Genomic DNA, 20,835 nt, shown 5'->3' with positions numbered 1-20,835 from the left:
CTGCCCACCACATACCTTGAATGGGTACCGAAGCCAAGACCTCCTCCCTGAAGGTGGCACTCTGTCCAGGAAGCCCTCCAAAGCAGCATTTGGTACTGAAAAACTGGATGTCCCTGTATGATTCGTCATAAATACAGCGAACACAGCAGGGATAACCACTCTTCAAGCACCGAAGGCGAGCGCGGCGACCACGTCCTCACCAAAGCAGCCCTGCTCCAGCCAGTCCTCCTGAGGATGAATTGGGGACTGAGGGTTAGGAGGTGATGCAGTGGCACTGTCCACCATGTCCATGCTCTCTGGCTAAGCATGCATTCTTGTCCCGGGATGGGCCGGAGGCCAATAGCTCTTCCCAGGCAAGAACCACACCTAACCTTCCCTCACAGAGCTCAGCACGAATCAAGCAAACCCAGCCATGTCTTTCCACAGCAGGAAACAGACAAGGGTGCCACCACCTCTTCTGAGCAGGTGGGCCTCCAGGAGTCCATCCTGAGAAGTCACTGATAGGCAGGGACCGTGGACCAGCTGACATACATCATCTGTAAAATGTATGTTGTCTGATCAACCACCCGCTCCCTATCACGGACAATGCTGCGCGTCAGGTTGGTTCTGCCGAGATGCGTCTCTAAGGAGTCTGTCCTGAAAAACAGCAGTTCCACTGGGATTAGTCACAAGCAGGACATCAGCTTCGATGCTACTCTACCTCCAGCCCTACCGGGCCCTGATGCCCCAGCTTGGAGGACGGCATGACTGAAACCTAACCAAGGCACAGGCTCTGCCGTGGACCATCCTTGCAAGGATCTGGAGGAAGTGCTGATACCAAGGTTCTGCCCTGAAGTTGGGGTGATATCCAGAAAGATTTAGAGCAGAAAAAGTGTTTATAGGGTGAACTGATATGGACAGCACCTTCTCAGGAGTGGTAGTGGAGTCCCCACGCCTCCTGTATAAGGCTGGGGTGTTGATGCTCAAGACAGAGAAAGCCTGCCACCCAACGGGACAGTGTGCCCTGTGGCCCCTGGTACACCAGGCCTTCCTGGACTTTGGCTTCTGGCAGGGTGGGCTGGTTAATCTATGCCATTAGCACCACACTCCCCAGACTGGGAAACTCTACCAGAGAAATGGAGTGGGCACTGATGCCATCTGTCCCCAGAAGTCCTCTAGAGATAGCTCGTGTGGGCCCAGGGATGGCCGGCACCATTATCACATGGGTCCGCCCTCCCCTCTACCTTGTGGTGGCGCTGCTGTAGGTCCATCCCTGATGCTGGGATACCCTCCACCCACTCCTCCACAATTCTGAAATGAGGCTACCTGTGTGGTGTCTGTCACAAACAGTGCAAGAGCACCCTCACCAAGCCCCGCACAGTGACACTGGTAAAAACATCAGCATCCTGTCAGTGTGAGGGCTTCTCCTAACGGTGCAGTGGATCTTCTAAGTCAGTGCACAGGGTGGGAGGACCTTGGTCGACACAACTTGCCCTGGGTCACCCTCATGCACAACCTTAGGAGAAGGCTGAGATTTCCATTGCCATGAAGCTGGTGTGTCCACAGGTGTCATCCCAAATCAACTCCATGCAAAGACCCATCATGCTGGTCACCACAAAGAGATCAAAGTCATCCAGTCAGGGGGGCAGAGCTTTGGGGAAACCCTAGAGTGCTGCCCTTCGTAGAGAGGGCACCCTGTATGTGGTGGGTTCCAGGGAACACTGTCCTTCCAAACTGAGTTCTGGGCCTGCCTCCCTTCCCTATAGCTGAGGGACATCCTGAAGCCTAGGTTCTCTGCCCCAGATGGGCACATCTGCAGGAAGCCCTCAGAGCTGGAGAGCAGCTGGCTGTGTGGTTCCCATCAGCAATGAGTAAGGGAAACCCCAGCCAGGCAGTAGCTGTGCCCCATGGATGTCCACCTGGGGAGGAAGTGGGCACTAGGACCATGACCTTGGTGAGAAAAAGGGAACAAAGCCCATGTCAGCCTGCCTTTGACAGTTGGAGAGGCACCGGGCCTGGGCCCAGGAGGTCTTTATGGAGCAAGTCACTGTTCCTCAAGGACCCAGTGGGCAGAAAACCATGCCCACTCCACCAGAATGCCATCCTGAATGACCTGGGTACCTGGGTCCGTGCCTGGGGGGTTCTGGCCTGGGGATGGGGGCACAGCTCTGTGCAGGTCATAAAAACACATCAAGTTCACTGCAAACAGGACAACGCCTCCCGGGGCTCTTCCCCACGGGCCTTGCTTTTAGGAAGCAGCCCTGACCAGGCTCAGAATCGGGCCGGGGCTCACAGCTCACACAAAGCACACACGCTCACGTGTCTTGTGCGGGTGCCTCGAGGCAGAGTTTGATATTCAAAAAGAGGTTAACCATGTATTATTCATGATGAATGAAGCGAACATAGCACGGATAACCTCTCCTCAAATATCCTTCAATAGTCTGACATGGAAACCATGGCCTCTGGCCACTGTGGTCTTTGCCTTAGAAGATCCTCCATGGGCTGAGCTGAATCCCGGAGGTGGGGAGGCGTGCGGTCACCATCTGTAAAGAAAGCACACACGTTGGCATCAGACCCCAGCACCTCGTCTTGGTCCCAGGGCCTGACACCAACCCAAGCCCCACAGTTGGAACCGTGCTCAGAAAGTGTCCTAAGTGAGTTCAATGGGGAAAAAGAAAACCAGTCTACTACCCCAGCATTCCTGAGAGATGGATCTGATGACCAGGAGCCGGCAGGTGGACGGACGTACAGCCCTGGAGAGCAAAGGCATCATGGATAAGACCTCTTCTGAGAAAACGGGGAGCCACTGGCCCCTGTGGACAGGATCCCTCTTGCAGAGACGGCCTGGGTTCCAGGAATTGCTCCTTAGGACTGACTGGAAATGGAGTGTTACAGAATCAGACGGCCTGCGTCCTCAGTGATGGGGAAGCTCTGTGCACCCAGCACCCGACACGTCTTGCAGTGGGTTGACACCGGCAGGCCCTCCCGGGAGCAGGCCTCGTATCTGGGAAGCCCTTCCAGGCATGATTTGATTTTAAAGAACAGTAATCTCATGACATTTATGCAGAAAGTGAACCCATCACCGATAACCACAGTTCAAACCCCAAAGAACAGCACATTGATTCCAGGAAGTGCCCTCGTGATGGATGGCGAAGGGAATGTGGGGAGACAAGGGACACACATCACAAATAAAGCACATCATCTCCAGCCCCAAACGGCCGCGAGTGTCGTCCACAGACCAGCAGCATTAGCATCACTTGAGAACTTGCTAAAAATGCAGAATCTTGGTCCCTGAATCAGAATCTGCTTTTTAACAAGATCCCTAGCTGATGAAAATCTTAGGAACATTCTAGAGTTCGAGAAACAGCACTCTAGCCAACGACTCAGACACGCAGGCACACCCCACCCCAGAGGTGCTGTGACCACAATGCCTTATTCCAGACGACAGTCTCAGATGATGTAGGTCCCAAAGAAGGCATGAGGCCACGTCTCGCCCACCAAGAATAAACTACATATCCAAATGGGCAGCAGCTTAGGAGCAACAAGAACTAGTGGTGGTCGGAAATGTTCTCATTTCTATCTGTACCACCACAGCAAGTCTTCCGTGCACAGAACGATTCCAAGGATCAGTGGATGCTGGGTCAGACACCCCCAGTCCACCCTCTATGTGCCTAGACAGGTGCTCGACCCCCACACCTCCACAAGGAATCCCTCAAGGCTGAGATCTACTAAGAAGAGAAAGACAGACGAAAGATGGTCAGTAACTTCCAAGCAGAACACTACAGCCCCAAACCCAGGGGCGTCTGCACACCAGAGCTGATGTTAATCCGGGGCAATCACACGGGTGGTCTGCATTCTGGGGTCACTGAGTTAGTGATGACAGATTGTCAGTGAAGTCACAGTCCGTGGTGGGGCAGGCACCGATGTCCTCTTGCTGAAGTCAGCACTGTGCTCGAGAAAACTTCTGAAGCAAGTTTGGATACTAAAACAATGGTTGTCCGATATTAATCATCATAAATATAGAGACCATACTACGGACAACCATTCTTTAAGCACCAAAGAACCGCACCATCAAAGGAGACCTTGGCTTCTTCTCCAAAGACAGGGGTCTCTTCCGGCATGTTCTTCTCAAGTGGTCCAGACCAGAAGGGTTAGTAGGTGAGCTTCACACACTGAGAGTCAAGACATGCCTGGGGGGCGTCAGTCACACCCTTGGGCAGGAGAAGGGGGTCTAAGCTGATAATCTGTCCCTGAGCTTGGCTCCATGTCCAAGAGGTGCTTCCAAGAAGCAGAATTTGATAAGCTGTCACCCACGAGAAAGGCCCGTGGTCCTCGCAGATCTGTGACAGCACCAAGGAGCCCGCTGGCCCCATGCCAAGCTTGGCCCCACCTCTAGGGCCCTGGGGTGGGGCATAGCACCCACCTCACGCCAGCTGCATGCTCTCTCCCCACCCAGGGAGAGGCTGGCACATGCATGTCTACAGAACTCCTCATGGCGTCCAGGAAGTCCGCCGAGGCAGGATTTGATACTCAAAAAGAAATTGTCCTTGTATGATTCATCCCCAATAAAGTGAATACACCAAGGATAATTTCTCCTCCAGTGTGACCAGCAGCAAGGTGGAAAGATTAGCACCCCCCAATACTCTGGCCCAGTGTTGGCTGGTGACTGCAATGAGCACCACGTGCATGCAGGACATATGTGCATGCAGGACACATGTGCTGTGGAGGGCCTCTCTTTATGCACCAGGGAGGCAAGATGCCACAGCACTACACCCTACTCAGCCTGGCATCCTCACTCAAGGGCCCTTCGAAGATGATGGAGGTCAAGAACCAGGGCCTGTATCTCTTAAGTGGAGCAAACATCCTTGGTTACCCTGCAGAGGCAAGTCTGCCAATCCCCTGTCCTGGGCACCGTGTTCCAGGAGCCTCTGGGGGAATGGCTTAGCTGCTGCGCTTCAAGAGTTTTGGTGGCACCCATCCTAAATACAGTATGAGCCCTGACTCCATAAGCCACTCACATACCTGATGGAGAATGTGACTTCCATATCAATACTGTCCCCAAAGCCCAAGAAGAGATTTTGATATCAGCACCAGCATCACCAACACCAGAAATAACACCTCACGGCCCGTGGCATCAGGGCCACTCCCTACAAAGTGCCGAGCACCAGGCTATCCCAAATCTGGACTCATTCAGCCCCGGCACCCCTGCGAGGCAGACACCCACACAGTTCCCATTTGACACGAGAGACAACAGGCACAGCATGAAGGCGTCTTGCTCAAGGCTGCAGTTAGGAAATATCAGAGGCAGGATCCAAACACAGGAAAACCGGGCTCCAGAGTCTGCGCTCTTGATACTGAAAAAGTGGATGACCCTGTACGATTCGACATGAGTAACACGAACAGGACAGGGATAACCACTCTCCAAGTACCAAAGGTCAGCACGGAAAAGAAAGCCACCACCCCGGGTGGGCGGACGCGGAATGTCTTCAAGGCGGGGTCCTGGGGATGAATTAGATGCTGAGGGTTAGTGGACCAGGTCACACACACCAAGCACGACATGCACACTCAGGTCATGGAGGAGGATGGATCCACTGCCCCACACCAGCACTGACCCGGCCCTCAGCCCCGCCTGGAGGCTGCCCGCGTGGAACAAGGACCCAGACCACACACAGTGCATGCGTTGGGGCCCACCCACACAAGATCAGGACAGGGGATGTCCCCAGGCCTTCCATGAAGCCGTCCCTGTGCCCACGAATCCGTCTGCGATCTTCCACACACGAGATGGAACACACACGGTCATGCACACACATACCGCATCCCTCGCTGAGTGTGCACCGTCCAAGACAACGTTTGATACTCACAGAGAGCTTGCCCTTGTATATTCCATGTCAATAAGCCGAATATACAAAGGGCAACCTCGCTTTAAGTACCAAACAACAACACGGGCAGGTCAGCACTAGCATTCCGGGGGCCGGCCCCGTCTCCCGGTGGGCATCCTAGGGAGGGATGGGAGGTACGGAATCAGCAGACCAGGGGGCAGACACCACCTGCCAGGTGTGTGCCCACCGGCCAGCTCTCCATCCCAGGAACCCAGGGAGGGCAGACTCTGATGCCCCATCACTGGCTTTACTGCCTCAGCAGGTGCCATTGAAGGACGTGCACAGGGTGCTCGGCCTCTCACTGTCTACAGGACCCCCCCGGGAGAGGGACCACTGTCTCTAGTGTAGGCACCTCCTCTAGAAGTTTCCCTGATGATGCATTGTACTCAGAGGGTAAGGGACCCAGCAAATCTACATGGCGGGTAGAGCTAAGGCCCTGTGGTCACTTTCCTTTCTACCTCCCATAGAGGCACTGACAAATGTCTCCCCAGGGCCAGCTCCTGTCCTAACTTCCTCGCAGAGAGGCTGACATCATGTCCATGAAGTCAGGCTGGGGAAGAGTTGCTTCTGAATGGAGAAGCCGTGTACCACTGTGAAAATGGAGAAAACAGCTCCCCACTCAGGGGCATCAGCCCCGGAGACACCCTTAAGAAAAGAGCAGGTGGTGGCTGTGACCGGTGAGCTGGAGCTCCGCTGCCAGGTGGGACACTCACCTCCTCCACAGGACGGTCGTGTCCCTTAGACGGCTGCAGATGCCCTGCCGGACGCTGGCTCAGGTCCACAAGACTCTGGGGCACGCAGAGCATGAAAGCAGACGGTCACATGTCCCCAGAAATGCCTCCGCCAACCCAGACCCAGAGCAGCTTCTTCAGGCTGTTGTCCTATGGGTGAACGGAATGCTGCGGTCAGAGGACTAGGACACCAAGGTCACAACAAAAGCATTTACCCTCTGACCTTCCAGCATTCACGCACCTGGTGCAGGGCTGATGGCCCTCACAGCTTGTTCCCAGGGACAGCTTCCTGTGCAGGACACCATCGCAGGCCGGACTTGAAATGACAAATGACAAACACAAATAGGTCTTACAGATTTGTCTCAGGGACCATGAACTGGAAATCGTCCACCCACAGACCAAAGAGCAGCATTAACGAGCAAACCTTGGCTGCTCCACAAGGCGATGGCACTTCTGGGAGGCCCTCCTGGGTTGTCATATGCATCAAACCATCGTGAACATGGATGGTGACGGTCCTCTGTGGCCCTCGGTCACTCAGTCACTCATGCTACCCTTGAAAGTCCGACATCACAGCTCCCTTCTAAGGCTGACCCTGTGAGCCAGCAGCCCCTGGATAAGAGAAAGAGCAGATGCAAGTGAGATTCATCTTTAAAAAGCAGGCAGCATCGTACCTGGCGCGACCCCTTGCCACCCCGCCAGCTATGGGACCAGGACACCTGGACGTACCTGAGCCGGGCTGACATGAAGGGTTCGTCCTGGAGTACAGCTGAGCCGGGGACGTCCCAGACAGAATTTGATACTCAAATAAGAGTCTCCCCCTGTATATTCGCCATTAATCAAGTAAACATACAAAGGGTATCCTCTCTTCAAGTACCAAAGAGCAGGTCACAGAGCAGGTGAGGACCACGCTGTGTGCTGGCCAGAGTGGACGCTTCACCTGGGGGCCTGGGACAGAGTAGGGGGCAGTGACTGGCCAGCTCGGGAGCTGAGACCTCACCTTGAAAGGTGAAAGATCCAGGATCCCCTGGCAGCCAGCAGAACTGACTTCCAAGACAGGGAATGGCCGGGCCATCAACGGAGTCAACATGCACCCAGGAACCCACTTCAGACCACCAGGCCCCGGAGGACGGAAACACTGCCTCTCTCTGAAGGGACTCACATGGGCTCCACAAACCTGAGGATGTGGCTTTCCAAGAAGAGGCATCCAGAGTCCTTCTCGGGTCTGAGTGGTGACACACACCAGTGTCCCTTCTCGGAAATGACTGAACTCAAGAGCGTGTCACCTGCACCTGCCTCAGAACACACAGAAAGCAGATCCTGAATCACAAAGGTCACATACACCCCCAAAAGGCATACTGTGGTGCATCCCCACTTGACAATGTTCCCAAAGAATGGCCAGAGGGGTCAAGTGACATTCCTAACACAAGAGCAGGCTCAGGGAACTCAACTCAGTCACTTGCCTTAGAATGGCAGTGACAGCAACGTCTTTCATCGAGGTCACCGCCCCTCGAGGCTGCAGCCACAGGGTGACCAGCACATCCGCTCAGCACGGGCTCCACGGTCCCCCTCCGGCTGTGTCCAGGAGTTGTGAGCAGGGAGCTTCCAGGTGGGACTTGGTACGGAGAACGGGCAGGTCCTTGTGCAACTCGTCCTTTAAAAAGCAGGCAGCGCGGCACTGCATGCGGGCGGTAGCAAGCAAGAAAGCCCTCACCACCCACCAGCTGGGCACGGCCTCCAGGGGAAGAGCCTGGCACCTAGGGTGCAGGGAGGGCCGGGCACCAGCAGCTCAGTGCTGTGGGACCAGGACACCTGGACATACCTGAGCAGGGCTGACGTCAGAGGTCCGTCCTGAAGTAGAGCTGAGCCAAGAGCGTCCCAGACAGAATTTGATACTCAAATAAGAGTCTCCCCCTGTATATTCGCCATTAATCAAGTAAACATACAAAGGGTATCCTCTCTTCAAGTACCAAAGAGCAGGTCACAGAGCAGGTGAGGACCACGCTGTGTGCTGGCCAGAGTGGACGCTTCACCTGGGGGCCTGGGACCGAGTGTGGGCAGTGACAAGCCTCATCTGGCTGGCTCTGGAGTGGGGCCCACACCCTGCACACCGTGACCGGGCCCTGACGTTGGCTTTGTTCCCAACATCACTTCAAGACCGGGCATCCCGCACGGCTTGGCTCAGAGGGAAGGGGAACGTCTGGCCTCCCTCTGGGGTGTGCAAAACCACCTGGCAAAAGAATCAGTGCCTCTGACCAAAGCCACTGCCTCCAGGAGGTCCTCCTGAGGAACATGGGCTAGCGGGAGTGGGAACTGCCAACAGCATGCATCGTTAAAGGAGAGAGAAACAGGAATCAGAGCTCGTGAGTGACCACCCCTCGCAGCGGGCAGCAGCGCTAAGGCAGGCGAGCCTTCCCCTGGGCCTGGGTTCAGAAATCGCCGAGAGCCCTGAGCTGTGACCCTCAGTGACCCATCAACATTAATGCTCAGATGCCTGTGGACAGGGAGGGGGCCTGCAGTCCAGGCCTTCTCATCCCAGTGGCACTTCTGGGGCCACCCTTACTGGAGACCAACGCCCCCTCTTCTTTTAAGTGGACAATAAGGTCCAAAAGTCACTCTGAGGGTGGGTGAATATGGGGGTTGGGGATGCCACATGACAAACTTTTAAAAGTGGCCCTGACTTGCTGTTGGCCTCTCATGCATCTGGGAGGTGCGCCTACACCTGGGCAGCCCTGCCGGGCCTCAGCCCCGTGGGTGCTGTGCCCACCAAGGAAGGCAGCATTTTCTAGACAGAATCGCAGCTCTGCAAAGAAAACAGCGAGCCACCTCCAAGGACAGCACCTCCCCTACAGGGTTCTTGGAAGGACGCGTGGATGGGAGGGTCAGAGGACATGATCACAACCGGAAGAGGCAAGTCTGGCGGCCCAGCGCGTGTCTGCGGGCCCTGCAGCAGTCCTGGCTCTCCGACCTCCCGGAAGCCTTGTTCCCAGGTGGCTCAGGACGGATTTGCTCCTCGCAGAGAGCTTGCCCTTGCATATTCATGGCAAGTAAAGCAAACACACAAAGGATAACCTCTCTTCAAGTAGCAAACGATAGCACTGACAGCAGAGTCACTCCCTGTGGCAAAGTGGGCAGCAGCTCCAGGAGTGGCCCTGAACAAACAGATGGGTAGGCAGAGTTAGGGGGCAGAGCCCGGGCGAGGTGTGAGCCAGGACACGCACCCGTCCAGCCCTCCACACCCCAAAGCCCGCCCTGACCCCCACGGGGCCCCTTCCTGAAACCCACAGCCCACCCAGGTATCCGCTACAGTGGCACTGGTAACAGAAGAGGAAACCCGAGAACATCCCAGACGTGGTGACACCCAGGGAATGGGCTTTGTTCAGGGTCACTGGGACCTTACTGAGATCACAGCCTCCTCCCCGTGCTTATGTAACCCAGGCAAGAAAGAAACCTGCGCAGGGCAGGAGGCGGGTCACCAAAGCCCAACCTCTGCCTGTGCGCGGCTGCACCCGGGAGGTGCACGACGCACCCTCCTTTCCACGGCCCTTCCCATCGACGGAGGTTTCCAAGCAGCATTTGATACTGAAAACGTGGATTTTCCTCTATGATTAATCATAAATAATGTACTCATAGAAGGAGAATCTACCTTTTAAATACCAAAGAAAGATTGCATCCCGGAAAACGTGAATCTGCGCTTGTGTCGTCAAAAATGAAACTCCATAGAGCGGGCGGGCTTCCCCAAAGAGCAGGAGCCACAACCCACCAACGCGCTCGCCACATCGGCCGCTCAGCACCCGTCCATTACGATGACGTGACACGGGTTCCCCCATCTTTACGCCCACCTGGGCCCTACAGCCTCTTCCAGAAATACTTCCAAAGCAGCATTTGATACTGAAAACATGGATTTTCCTCTATGATTAATCAAGAATCACGTAAACATAGAAGGAATATCCACCTTTTAAATACCAAAGGAGGACTGAGTCCTGGAAGGGAAAATCTGGCCCAGCTCATCACAGCACACCCAAGAGCGCCCGTTCTCCGTCCCCAGCACTGCCAAGGTGACAGGGTGCCTGGCCTCTGCCAGGCGGGCTCCTCCGTGAGGGGGCGCCTAAAGGTGACCGACGGCAGACGCGTGGCAGGATGCGGGGCACACGTCCCCCATCTGTGCACTTACCCGAGGCTGCACCCGCCTCGCCTCTCTGAGGACGGGTTTTGTCCCACACGCGAGTTCCCAGGGCCGCATTTGATACTGAAAACGTGGATTTTCCTCTATGATTAACCATCAAACACGTAACCATAGAAAGAAAATCTACCTTTTAAATACCAAAGAAGACTTAATCCTGCAAGGTGTGGACTAGGCACAGTCCATCGGAAGCACCAGGGACGCTGCACAAGAGAGATGGGCCGTCGGAGGCTGTGACAACAGCCTCGCCCCTGTGCCCAGCGGGCAGCACGAGCGGGGGTCTCCTAAGACAAGCGGGTGGCCCCCAGACATATGGCACAAACCAAGCACATGCTCTGAGGTCCACCCTTGGTGCACTTACCCCGAGGGGCACCTACAGTCTCCCTGATGGCAGCTCCAGTCCAGGCCGTTCCCAAGCAGCATTTGATACTGAAAACGTGGAATTTCCTCTATGTTTAATCATAACAACATAAACATAGAAGGAATATCCACCTTTTAAATACCAAAAATGGGTTTAGTCCCGGAAAGCATGAGCCTTAGCACAATCCGCCAGAAGCAAAGGTCACACAGGACAGGCCCCCTCAGCACAGGCCTCGTGGGATGGCGGCAGGGATGCCGAGCCCTGGAGGACAGGGGTCCCAACGACAAGCCTTGCCAACAGAAGCAGAGGCTCTGGGATGTGCCTACCATCTGCTCCCTGAGGGGTTCTGAGGTCAGGACTCTCTGGAAAACAACTTTTAGGTGGGTCTTCCATCTATGTTTAACCATGAATCTTGTAAACATGGAAGGAACACCCACCCCTTGGGGATCAGAATCTAAGCTACTGTGGAGGCACCAACCTGCACGCAGGGCGTCAGGACTGACCACTGGAGGTGGCAGCACATTCTGGCCTCCCCGTAGGAGCTGGGATGCCAGCCCCATCTCTGTGGTCCACTTGGTGGACCCATGACTAGGCATAGGATCTGGGTCAGCCTGGCTGCCACTTGTCCTGGTAGGGGACACCCTAACGTCTGTGCCCTCACGAAAACTCATGGCAACATTTCATTCTGGAAAAGCAGAACTTTCAAACAGTTCCCCATAAAAAAAAGCCAGCAGACTAGGGATTCTACCCTTTCCGTTCTAAAAATGTCAAGGACAAAAAGAAAAACCCTGCAGGGTCCCCAGAGCCAGCGTCATCTCCATGCAGCCCTCCTGAAGCAGCAGCGACAGAGATCCTACCAAAGCATGAGCTGGAGCATCCCTTCACGTACCTTGGGGAGTAAGGATGACAAAGAACCTTCCGGAAAGTGAGGTTTGAGTCCAGAAGGCTCCAATGGGCTGCGTTCAGTGGCGACGTACAGACTGGTAGGAGTGGGCAGACAGATCACAAACAAGGTCTGCTCACACACAGGGTGAGGGCAAAGCAAAGCCCAGCAGCCACCAGCACCTCACCACCAGCTCCCCGCAAGACGAGCACAGCACCCCAACTCCACCCCGGGATGCCCTGGATGCAGTCTTTACCAAAAGAGGTACTGTGAATTCTCGGAAAAACGTGCCTCCCAGAGGACCACACCAAGCACCAGAGTTTCAAGTTCAGTTTCCATCTTCAGCAAGACTGCCACCACCACCACCAGGAAGTCCTCCTGAAAACAGATTTGGTGCTGAGGACAAATGGGCCAAGTGACGTTCTTCACAAAAGAATGGCGACCATTCAAAGACCACACAGAGGAACCGAGACCAATCTCACTTCTCCAAAGTTGGAACTGGTTCAAAAAAGTCTCATGTCTGCTGCTCACCAGGCAGAGTCCAGCATCCCTGCTAAGGAGGCCCCCGGGCCAGGAGATGAGCGGGCTGGGGGACAGCCATCATCTATCTAGCAAGAGCTAGGACACCTAGATGAGCTAGTGTCACCTACCAGGCACGAAGCAGCCTCCCCAGGTGTGATGACCTCCGAGAAGCCCTGTGAAGAACAAGTGAGACATGGCTGGTTAGGGGACTGGATGGGCTCAGCGACAAAGTCTGTCTTCTCTGCAACCACACATCACTCGTGCATGCCCCATCGTGGTCAGAACTCTCTAAGCTGCTCTGGAAGTTCCTGCAAGCAAGGCCTGACGCTGTGAGCATGCTATCGAGGAGTGACTCCCGGCAGGCCGACGGTGGTGGCACTTTCTTTCTTAACTTAAAAGCAGATGCCAGGGGCCCTGGACAAATGTAGTGCTGCACCAAGTCCCCTTGTCAGGGACCCTGGGCACAGTGCCCGTCCACCCACTGTCTTTCCAAGGACTGGGCATCACTCTCTGAGCATCCTGAGTGGCCAAAATGGCAGTTGTGGTCCCAGAGGTTAGTTAGCATCCGCTCACTCGTTCATCAGCTCTGGGTGTCACTGTCACCTTCAAAGCCTACCAGTCCCGAAACGGCCCTGCTTGAAATCAGGTGCTGGTCCACAGATCCTGAGGAGCAGCCTAAGTAGCAGGGGCAAGGCCTCCAGGAGACCCAGGGGACATCAGCCAGAGGCCAACTAGGAGAGAGAGGACAAGCCCCTTGAGGGGCTGGGGTGGCCCTTTCTATCAGTCATCTGGAATCGCTCCCTCAAGCTAAAAGGAGTCTGGCCTTTAAAAAGGAAAGCGTTATTGCAACAAGGTCTCATTAACATCAGCTGAGTAAGGGAGCCTCAGGACCCCACTGTGTGTTCATGAAACCCCTCTTCGCCTCCTGTCCCCAGCACATTTTCTCAGCCTCTGCCAGTGCCTGGTCTCTCCTCCTGAGAGCTAAGCTTCGGAAGCCCAGGGATGAGGGGGACTCTTCTCACGAGTCTGAAGCCAGCTTAAGCGTGGTTTTGTTCACATTTCATCGTCAGTTCTTTAAAAAGAAATTGCCATTCTAAAGCCCGATTTTTAATGTGTAGATTTACCTTCAGAAACAAGATTACAGGGCAGTTCACTCCATCTAGCCTCAATTCTCAAAGTGAAAATTAAATCAAGGGAACACTTTCCACCTGGCACACCACCTGCTCACACGCCCTCGGCCAGGGCAGACACTGCATCCTGATTCTACACCCACAGCAAGACCCTGAGGATGTGTTTCATGTTAAAAAGGGGTCGACTTTTAGCCTCCGCCCCAGAGCAGCCGTGTCAGGAAACCTCCCTTTGGGCCCTCAGGCCAGATGCCGACGTCCTGTATCTCTGCCAGCTGCCAGGTCATCTTCCTGCAAAAGAAAGACAGAGGATGTCAGTACAGAGGAGACAGGTGCCATCACCAAGAGGCTGTGCCCGGGACCTGCCTGGGACGTCCCAGGGCGGTGCAGGTGACAGTGCATCCCTGACAGAGCGGTGGGGCTCGGAAGTCCCCCGAGGTGGGAAGGGAGGCTGCTTCTGAAAGAAGACAGGAGCTGTCAGCGTCCCTCAGACACCCCTGGACAGCCGCTCCTCATACCCCCCAGGTGACTCAGAACCAGAGTCCCTTCTAGGAGGCCTGAGGCTGAGGTGGCCTGTGTTGTACCCAGGACACAGGGGGGACATATTCTGCCAGCTGACTGTGCAGATCAGGAGAGCCACATCTTGGGCAGTCTGTCCCCGTGGACCTCCTGACACAGACAGCCACTGTTTTCTAGAGGTGTCTTGGTCCTCTGTGTGTCCACTGAGGCCAGAATGGGGCAAGCTCTCATCTGAGGCTGCCATCAACCTCTCTTCCAAGAAGCTGCCGTAGGACTTTGGAAGTGGAAGTGGTGATGCTGAAACAGAGGCCACCCACACTCCCTGAGATGAACAAAGCCAGTGGACAATCGAGTCCCAGCATGCAGCCCCGGAGCCACCCCATGGCCTCTCATCCCAGCTGGCACAGCTCCCCAATCCTCCTGGGGTCGAGCCAGTGGACCAGGAGATCCATGTCCCTACACCACTCTGTCTGGAAAGCACCCCTCACTCATCCCAGAGCTGTTGATGTCACCAAGGCCCCCAGCTCAGTTTCCCTCCAAGAGGACATGCCGCCACCCAGAGGAGGCAGGCCAAGACTTATTGGTCATAAAGGACAGACGGGAACACCTGACTCTGAGTACCACAGCACTAGAACTGGTGCTGCCCGGGCTGCTGGCCACGGGGGCAAGCCTGTGGTCAGACACCGAGTGTCCTGAACCCAGCCACAGCGAGTCAATGGGAGCTGCCCTTGGGTAAGTCCTCCACGTACATACCAAGCAGGGCAGTGCCACTGAGCGTTCCGTCAGGGCAGGGAGCTCCTCAAGGTGAGATTTGATACCGAAAAAGAAGTGCACCATGTTTGTTTCGTCACATACAAAGCGAAAATAACATGGGCAACTTCTTTTCAGGTACCAGAGGTCAGCTCTTGCTCTCCTCCAGCAGTGCACCTGGGGAGGGACACCGGGGCAGGCAGTGGCGGGGGCGGGGGGGGGGCGTGCAGACACCTGTAACCACACGTGCATGCACCTGGTGGAAGGAGAAAGCCGCAGCAGGGGCTCACCTGGAGGAGGCAGATACCAGAGGCTGCGGGGCAAGGCCATCTGAGCAGAGTGGAGCTGCAGCATCCATCAGGGAAGAGGCCAGCGGGCCAGCTCTCTCTGCTTCAGGACCCCAGGGGTCCCCAGAATCCAACAGCAGGACAGGGGTGCCATCCGCACACGCTCACGGAGAGCTGAACTTCACAGGAGCTTCCTGGACCCCCAGAGAGACTCTCCTCCCTGAGGCTCGAGACAGAGTCCTCTTCTCCAGACGGAAAACAGGGACATTGAATGAGGTGACATGAGTCCCCACAGAGCATTTCTCCAGCGCCCACCCATTCACCTGCCTGGCATGCTCTGACTCCCAGGTCTCCTCCTAAGGCCCTGTTCCAGGAAGGCATCGTTAGCTTCTCAAAAGCTGGGGCTGGCCTGTGACTTGTGACAAATACAGCCAACCCATGACAGGAGCCACAGACCAGCAGGGACAGCAGATGAGACCCCAGAGTCAGCACTGCTGGCAGGAAGTCCTCCCAGGGAGGGAAGGAGCTGGGTGAGGGGCAGTGGAGGGGCTCTGGGCCCACCCCGTGTGGGTCTGCAGCAGAGGGGCAGTGGTCCTTCCCTGGACACTCAGCACAGTCAACGTGTGGTCATCTGTAAATGAGAACACCAGGTCACTGTGCTTGAAGCACACACTCGGTAAATCCATAAGAAAAAGCCCCCTTTCGCTGAGAATCTGCCTTAGAGAGGACAATGAGGACAGTCTACCAAGAGAAATGCATAGCAGAAAGGATACAGTCACAGTGACAGAAGAGTGGCACCATCTGTTCGTATCATAGTGAGAAAGCCCATCCCACAGGGGCTTGAGCAATAAGGATGGACAGACTTATGAACTGACGGGTGTAGAGGCAGAGCAGTCAAGCTCAGGCAAGGTTTGATCTAGGTCTCAGGTAGAACTCTGTCACCAGGTCCCAGCTAGGTTCCTCACTGTCCCGTCTGCCCTTCAGGGTACAGCACTCCCCTTCTGTGTCTGCACAGCCCCATGCCCTTTCCTCTATCCCTGAAGTGGCCATGGCACCTCTAAATCTCACATCATCACATGGCACAGCTCCAGGGAACAGAGAGGGTCTGCTGTGGTAGCTCTGTCGGGACAGCGAGCGCGGTCTCCTTTCCCAGAAGCCTTAGCAAATATCTCCCTGCACCTCATTGATCCAGTGGGGAAGCGGCCCCTCCCTGAACCAATCACAGCTGCGGAGGGGCTAGAGCAGCCAAGGCCCTGAGATCTGCAGGTGGACGAGGGGGAGGTGGATCCAACCCAAGCCACGGGCAGGAAGGGAGGAGTCGGCTAAGGAAAACCAGGAGCAAAGACATGGGGTGGTAGGATCCTGACCAATGTCCCCCTCCAATGCCACCATGCTGTCTCCCAGGTGGCAGCCGAACCGAGACGTCTTCGACGCAGAATAGGATACTGAAGGAGAAGTGCACCGCGAATGTTTCGTCACAAATCAAGCGAAAAAGACACGGGCAACTTCTCATTAAGCACCGCACGCCAGCACTGCAGGTGACAGGCTTCTCTGTGGTGGCATCACCTCTGCTGACTTCCTGAGAGCGAACAGGCATCATTAGGGTCGGGTGAGCCCTGGGCCCAGGAGGCCCTCGTGGGGGGGATGTGGACAAGCCCCTTTTATGTGATTTTGAAATCTGAAGTACCAGAGGGTGCTCGCCACATCAAAGTGCTGACTCTGCTGCCCCAGAGTCCTCTTGGGACAGAGGAGGGGAGGAGAGTGACATGACAGTAGCTTCCCTTGCTGGGCTCCATTCCACCCCATCAGAGGAAGGCAAGGCCCTCCCCAGCACCAGAGCATGCCTCCCAGTCAGCAGCACCTCAGGTGACAAGGGTGACCCAGGGCCTGGATGCGGGGTCAGGGAGCTGGCGGGCATTTCCACTTACTGTCTCAGCCTCCGCTGTCACTGCGGGAGCCCAGGAGGGTGACGGGCATGGGGCATGGAGTGACCCCCAGAGAGTAGGCCTCTTCTCCAGAATCCGTCCTGGGCATAGAGGGAATGCCTGGGATTGGAGGAGCAGGAGGCTCCCATTGTGAACACCCAGCATACCTCTCCATGAACCACGGCTCCAACATCCTGCCCTGGGGCGGGTCCCATCCAGAAGGCACCGTAGCCAGCACCTGGTGCTGAGAAGATGCGCTGTTTGGGTCCTTGTGCGTCCATCAAAGCTGGGCGACAGAGGAAGAGGTGAGCAATGACATCATGTCCCTTCCACAAGGCCTGGGTGTGGCCCTGAAGTCAGCCCAGGGAGGGCTGGATTATGTGTAGTGACGAATCTGAGGGGCACGTTAGGACCACACTGCCAGGTCCTTGGTTCCCCATCCGTCACTCACCAGCGGTGCTACTGGTACCCATGACCCTGCCTGGATTTTGGCTTCACATCCAAGAACTCCTCCAGGGGCCATCGGTCATTGAGGAGAGAGGAGCCACACACCATCTGTTAGCATGTGACAATCTCCTCAGCCTGTGTTCAAGTGCCACAGCCCAGGCTGACGTCACCCTCAGCGCCGTCTCCCTCCCCCTGCCCCAGGCTCCCAGGGATGAGCCGCGGTGGGTGGCACACGTCCCCCATGCAACAGTGCTGTGGACTGCGTCTTCCCCGGGCAGTGGTGCCCAGGACTCTTCCCCACGCCCTCTGCAGTCACTCCTCCCCACACCCTCTGCTGTCCCCTCTGGGCAGCATTTGACACTGATGGTTGCTTCTATTTATTTAACAAAGGTAGGCCCCTGAGTGTGGTCCCCCTTTAAATATCAGAGGTTCACGTGAATTCTCCCACATCTTCTCCAAGTTGGCACCAAGATGTCATCCCACAGGTGGACTGGGTGCTGATGGATAGTGAAACAGGTGACCTACATCGTGAATGAAGTGCACGTCACCGGTCTACCATCCCCTCAGCCACCCTGCAGAGCAGTTGGCATGACAGTGCCTTCAGTGATGTTGCTGGCGTGTCCTGACGCCACCTGAGCAGGACCGCACCCCGTGGAACCGCCGCCCACCATGGGTCCTCAGGCGGACGAGGCCACAGGGAGCAGTCTCCTCAGCAGAGCCTGGCTTTCCTTCGAAGGCAGCGCTGGGTCCAGGGCCACCCCCAGGAAATGTGCCACACGGTCCACCTTCCTTGAGTCTACCCAGTGGAGCTGGCCATGTCCCTTCCCTGAAGGCTTCATCAGACACAGGAAGTGCCTCCAGGGTGGGATTTGATACTAAAAAAGAGGTTTCCCGTGTATGTTTCATCATGAATACAGAGAAGACAACACGGACAACCTCTCCTTCAAGTATCGAAGATGAGCGCGGAGCAAAAAAAAATAAAGAAAAAAAAAACCACCCCCAAACAGAAACACCAAAAACGAAAAATGTAAAACTGAAACAAAACTGCCGAATCTTCGCCGATGATGGTGTCACCTTCAGGAAATTGTCGCCCGTCTACACTGCACCCTTAGACCAGGTGTCGTACGTCTATGCCGGGACAGTCTGACTTAACGTCTGCCAAAGACCCTTCAGGTCGCCCATGAAACACTGCCCACCATCATGAAGACCATTGGGTGCACACCCTCCTGAGGTGGAACCAGGGTCCCTGGAAGGGTGGTTTGACGTGAGCTGACACCCAGGCCCCAGGGGGCGGCCAGCTGTGGGTCCCAGCAGCTTTCCAAGCCAGGTGGGACTCTAAAAGCAGATGTGCGGCATCAGGTTAGTGCAAAGCACAGGGAGTCCCAGCAGCCTCCTGCTGACGGGGGTTAAACACCAGGAGCAACCCCCCCCCCCCCCAGACAGCACAGCAGGCCTCCCCTGCCTCCGCTTAACTCAGTTAAGGGACAAAAACATTTCATTTCCTGGAGATTGCTCGCCAGATGTTGATGCCAGTTCCAGGTTGGCTTTTCTATTTGCCATAAAACTCTGCTGACCACAATTTTTTTAATTATGGGGGGTAAGTATCTCCTTAAGAGAAGCAGACCAACCCTGATGGGACTGGAGCGACCAGAGTGGGGTCACGGCACAGAACATTCATGGTTTGCTCTTCACAGTTGTACAGTGTGTCCTCCTTTCTGCCCAGGATGGACAGGGGAGAGGGTTTCGGAGCCCTGCTGCTTCCCTGCACCCTCTCATTTGTCTCTGGACCCCACAGAGTGCCCGGCCTGCAGAAGCTCAGCAGCTGCCTGCCCTGGAGGCCTCAGGGGCAAGGGCACACTCCCCAGAGCCACCTCTCTCAGGCTCACTTCAGGTGGAAGCAGTGGTGTTGGGCACCCGCTGGGTAGACTTGGCTATGCCAGGCAACCCTTTCTCAAGTGCCATCGATGAATCGAGAGCCCAGAATCGTGCCTATAAACAGCAACAGCAACCCACTTCTGTGCCTTGGCTTTAGAGGGAGTGGAGAACCACCTCCCTCCTCCAAGGTTGGGTCACTCCGGGAAGTGCCCGAGAAGGCCAGGGCACCCGTAGCCCCAGCAGACATGTGTGCAGAGCCCACTTGCCCTGGAGGAGGCTGGCAGAGAAGTCTTCTAAGCTCGTTTCTGATACTGAAGAGCAGCCTCCAGAAATGATTTACTGTAAGGAAAACCACACAGCAAAGAAAACCTCCTCAATGCCACCGAGTGGAATCACCCACAGACACAGCCTCTTTCTGAATGCCCACACTGCCTCCCAGAGACGAGCAAAAGCCCACGGGAAAGCCCATGGCCTGTGGTCAGCCATCCACTTGCTTCCCCTATGTTCGCGTCACCCTTTGAAATCCCTCCAGACTTCAGTGGTACCAACTTGAGCATGCTTGTTGTAACTAAACAGGTGCCAGCCCAGATCGATCCCAGGGACCCCAAGGTCTCTTCTTGATATCAGAACCCAATACGCCACCCTAGGGCAACACGGTTTTAGAACATCCTTTCAGAATAAGCTGGAGGCTGTGAGGGCAGGGATCTAGACCAGCTGCACTGTCTGCACACAACAGGATTTGAGCAACAGTCATGAGCTGTGAGTTGGGCTAACTTCAAGCACACTGTCCCAAATGGCAAAGACCAGCCAGGCCTCCAAAGCAGGGCCGTTTGCTGCATGAGGCTGGCTGTGCACGATTCAACAGAAGCAAGACAAATGCACAGCAAAACCCACCTGCATCCCTGGAGCTGCCATGGTGCCTCTCTCTGCCTCCCCAGGTGGGCATCCCTGGCTGGTGGAGAAGTCCCTAGGAATGGATAAGACATGCAGGGTTAGGGGGATAGAGAAGGCAGGCGTTTGGGACGGGCCCTGTGGCCAGCAACATTTACTCATGTGGATTGCGTCCTCAGCTGAAGCTGAGGTCCAGACCAGAAGCTCTCTGTGGTGGGATCCAATGGTGGAAAAGGGGTCCCCTGGGTGAGTCTCATCCTCAGGAAAGAAACAGAAACCCAGAAGACCTCTCTTCAGGTCCCAGTTAACACTGACAAGACCACCTCTGACTTCCCCCAAACTGGACACTCTGCCTTGGAAGTCCTGTTGAATATGGATAGGACAGTGAGGGTTAAAGAACAGACGACATCAGTCAAAATGAGAAGGTACAGGCTGATGTCCAGGCAGAGATTTCTGCTCACTGATGGGTGCTGATGTAA

The 20,835-nt window shown here is 55.6% G+C and overlaps 1 long non-coding RNA gene across 5 annotated transcripts; it reads right to left on the bottom strand.

The window, feature by feature from the left end:
• Positions 1 to 2,390: 2,390 nt before the first annotated feature.
• On the bottom strand, positions 2,391 to 14,985 carry LOC131423484 (uncharacterized). 5 transcript variants are annotated; one of them, XR_009225118.1, is made up of 5 exons: positions 12,270 to 14,985; positions 7,316 to 12,110; positions 6,831 to 7,198; positions 6,572 to 6,739; positions 2,391 to 2,854 (listed from the first exon to the last, which is right to left on the bottom strand). It is a non-coding gene; the product is annotated as an uncharacterized LOC131423484 (long non-coding RNA). The 5 variants fall into 5 exon arrangements; XR_009225119.1 differs by having other exon boundaries at positions 2,391 to 6,739; positions 6,831 to 6,905; positions 7,014 to 7,198; XR_009225117.1 differs by having other exon boundaries at positions 2,391 to 6,739; positions 7,316 to 7,534; positions 7,764 to 12,110.
• Between the last annotated feature and the right edge of the window lie 5,850 nt (positions 14,986 to 20,835).

Source organism: Marmota monax, unplaced genomic scaffold (genome assembly GCF_021218885.2).
Source record: "Marmota monax isolate L192 unplaced genomic scaffold, Marmota_monax_Labrador192_F-V1.1 WCK01_AAM20220418_F8-fsc00183, whole genome shotgun sequence".
Classification (NCBI taxonomy): Eukaryota; Metazoa; Chordata; class Mammalia; order Rodentia; family Sciuridae; genus Marmota; species Marmota monax.
This window is presented reverse-complemented; position numbering and strand designations above follow the sequence as displayed.